This window comes from Giraffa tippelskirchi, chromosome X, assembly GCF_054371585.1.
Source record: "Giraffa tippelskirchi isolate mGirTip1 chromosome X, T2T-mGirTip1v1.2.pri, whole genome shotgun sequence".
NCBI classification, from domain to species: Eukaryota; Metazoa; Chordata; class Mammalia; order Artiodactyla; family Giraffidae; genus Giraffa; species Giraffa tippelskirchi.
In genome coordinates this window covers 79,070,349-79,074,217 of record NC_137289.1, presented here as the reverse complement: position 1 = coordinate 79,074,217, position 3,869 = coordinate 79,070,349, and the positions used below count along the sequence as shown (strand labels likewise).

Sequence of the window (3,869 nt, the reverse complement as noted above, 5' to 3'; positions counted from 1 at the left end):
GCTTCTGGTGAGTTCACTTTGCTAAAATGATCATTATTGTTTTTAACCTCATCACACTGTCCTAGTGGAATTAGTTTTTAAATGTGGTATCGTTAAAGATTAATAGATAACAGGTATGAGTCCCATTTATATCTTATTTATTTATTTTTGTCTGTGCTGGGTCTTTGTTTCTGCACAGGGTTTTCTCTAGTTGTGGCGAGCAGAGACTACTCTCTAGTCGCAGTGCACGGGCTTCTCATTGTGGTTTGTCTTGTTGCAGAGCACGGGCCCACAGGCTTCAGTAATTGTGAAATGTGGGTCAGTAGTTGCAGCTCCTGGGCTCTAGAGCACAGGCTCAATAGTTGTGGCACACTGGCTTACTTGCTCCATGGCATTCAAGATCTTCTCAGATCAGGGATTGAATCCATGTCTCTTGCATTGGCAGGTGGATTCTTTACCACTGAGCCAGCAGGGACGCCCCATATTGATAACATAAGAATTCAATGAGATAGCACATCAGACTATCTAGAGGAAGCATGGTGGTAGTGGTTTAGTCATTAAGCCATTTCTGACTCTTGCAATGCATGGACTGTAGCCTATTAGGCTTCTCTGTCCGTGAAATTTCCCAGACAAGAATACTGGGGTAGGTTGCCATTTCCTTCTTCAGGGGATCTTCCCATCCCAGGAATCGAACCCAGGTCTCCTGCATTGCAAGTGGTTTCTTTACCAACTGAGCCACCTACTATGTAGTAAATGTTCAGTACTTTTTTTTTCTAAAATCATTTAAATTGAGAATGGTTTAATTTATCTCATTATTAATGCTGCTGCTGCTGCTGCTGCTAAGTCGCTTCAGTCGTGTCTGACTCTGTGCGACCCCATAGACGGCAGCCCATCAGGCTCCGCCGTCCCTGGGATTCTCCAGGCAAGAATCCTGGAGTGGGTTGCCATTTGCTTCTCCAGTGCATGAAAGGGAAAAGTGAAAGTGAAGTCGCTTAGTCGTGTCCGACTCTTAGCGACCCCACGAACTGTAGCCTACCAGGCTCCTCCATCCATGGGATTCTCCAGGCAAGAGTACTGGAGTGGGATGCCATTGCCTTCTCCCCATTATTAATAGTTATTTTAATTACTGAGTGAACAGAAATGTAGAGGCTTATAATCTAAGATGTAAAGAAGGAGTTACAAAATGAAAGTCAAAGCAATTCTTTTCACTTTCCAGCAACAGCAAAGGCATCTTCAGAGTAAATGACTTTTGCAGAGCTGATCCAGACTTAGTCTTCCTCAGAAGGCTAAGTTCTTCCTTTTTGCTAGCCTGGGATATTCTGGGGAACTTCTAAATTAGCCAGTATTAAAATTGAATCCACCTAGAAAATTTCAGAAACTGCAGGTTTCTGACAGGTTTCTGGACACAGAGGAACAATATCTAATGAATTTGCTTTTTTCTATCTGGGGAAACAAAGATTTAATACATTTTTTGTCTTTCCTCCATTTAATGCTTCTTATAAACTCCAGGAGACAAGAAAGTACTCTTAATTATTTGAGCTTGGGGGATTTTGAGGGGATATGTGTCCTTTTTATTCAGGTGAAAAAAGAAGAGAAAGTTCACCTCTGACCTTACAGGCAGTACAAAATTGACCTCAATAACAATCCACAACCCAAGAAGGTATAACTTAAAACCACTAAGGTGACAAATAACTTCCAACTTATCTGTTTAACTCGCTGATCTGCCTGTACTTTTCTTTTTATATACATGCACACATTTAAAATTAATATATTTACACAGCTTGCATCATTCACGCAGATGCCCTAGTAAGAATAATTAAATATATTCTTTGTGGGAGGACTTTTTGCTCTCTCATTCCTTTCACTTTCTGTGAAACATCTGTGTGTGATCCTTCTAAAAATTAGGTCTAGCTAGTTAGTTCACAAACATAAGATGAAAGTCCTCTGTGCCATATTATATATGTTCAGTTGTAATGCTTTTATTTGTAAAGCATGCCACATAGTAATTGATTGACTTATGATGATTTGGGAGTAGAAAATAATGAAACTGGCTCAGCAAAGTAATTTGGGAACATAGAAATTATGGCAATAGGAACAAGTCAGAGTAGTACTGAACTTAACCCGGGGTTCCATGGCTGCTAGTCTATCATTGCTCTTCACTAGTAATTCTTTTTTCAGAAAAAAAACAATCTTGCAATCATTAATTACATTTAAAAATAATTTATTAGTCGGTTTTTTACAAACACAGAATAATCCCTATTCCTTAATGTTATCTACACAATTCTTTACCATCTAGAATTACTTCATGGCCAAGCTCAAGTCACACTTTGTCCAGAAAGCCTTCCCTGATTACTTCAACCAAAATTGCCCTCTCTTCATTGAACATCCATAACACTGATTACCTATGCCTCATGTTTGATTTTTCATATAATATCATGTCTGTGAAACTGGCTTAGGCTGATTCATCAACAGTTCAGTACCTATTAATGCATAATTGTGTCTCACAGCACACAGCCCAGGACCATGCCTGAAATGCATGTGGAATAAATGTCATGTTGTTAAATATAAAGTTTGTTTAATTGTTTTGCTTTTTACAATTTAAAATTTTAACTGATAACAAAGGTCTTATTTTGTGATAACTTTCTAATTTCTTTTCAGGAATAATATGGGTTTAGAGTCCATTTTTTTAAACCACCAGAAACTATTTATTATCTTCTTATTCACAAGTTTTCTAAAATTATACTAAGTAAGAAATATTGACACTGGTAACTTGAAATGCATGTTTCTGTATATCAACTGAAACTTACTCTAAATGAGATATATGTGACAATGTACAATGTAGTAGGTATCACCAATGAGAAAAAGATAGCTGTTTATAAATCTTTTATCATCTCTTCATTTTATTCTGGAAATCTAGGAAAATACTATAATGGCTTATACAAATCAAAGACTTGCTTATCATTGGCACTTACCATTTGTGCTCAATTATGACTAACATAATTAATCTAGTCTCTCCTACATATTACTCTAAGTAGAATTTTTGTATTAGAATGGAGACACTCTATCCAAATTTTCCTATGAGTGTATAACACAAGACAGCAAGCAAGCCATCACCTATGGTAGCTTTCTTAAAAAGTAGTCTACAGCTTCTGCACTGCATCCTTTTTTTCTTTCTTTCTTTCTTTTTTTTTTTTTTGAGTTGACTATTTATGATTGTTGATTTGGAATTCAACATCTTAAACAATTGAAGACTATGAGAATTCTGGCTGAAACTTCTGCAGTATAACTTGCTACATATTGAAAATTCATTCTTCGTTAGTACTTCTCAGAAGGCTTCTTGTTTTTCTTGTGCGTAGCTTCATTTTTTGGATGCATTGAAGAATTGAGGTCTAATGTTATCCTTGTACATAGAGTAGAGAACACCTAGAGTCACAGCTCCTACAACAAATCCTGGGGCAGCAACTCTCATGTGAATAAGATGGATGGAAATTTTCTGATCTCTTCTGTATTTTAACTTGTAAAGACCATAGGACACCACAGTCATAAAGTCTTCTATCCCTACAAGGACAAAGGAGGAGTCTCTAGATTTCCTGATCAGTCAGGATAACTGGCCTTCGTCCTCATCTACTGATCACTGGTTATCTGAAGACATTTTTCTCTCTAATAACATGTACTAGGTGCTACACTAGTTAATGGAAATAATCTTCCTTGTCTGCACAGGATGAATGAGGAAACCAACAAGAGAAATTATAATCACAATCAACATGATCTGGAAGTATCTGTTTGTTATCCATGAAAACCTCTATTTTTAACCCTGAAAATCCTGTACTGCATCCTTGTAGACTAGACTATTATATAATGACAATTTTTGATATTTTAATAAGTATACT

The 3,869-nt window shown here is 36.8% G+C and overlaps 1 pseudogene; it reads right to left on the bottom strand.

The window, feature by feature from the left end:
* Positions 1–3,337: 3,337 nt before the first annotated feature.
* Positions 3,338–3,631, bottom strand: LOC145535849 (HIG1 domain family member 1C pseudogene; annotated as a pseudogene).
* Positions 3,632–3,869: the final 238 nt, after the last annotated feature.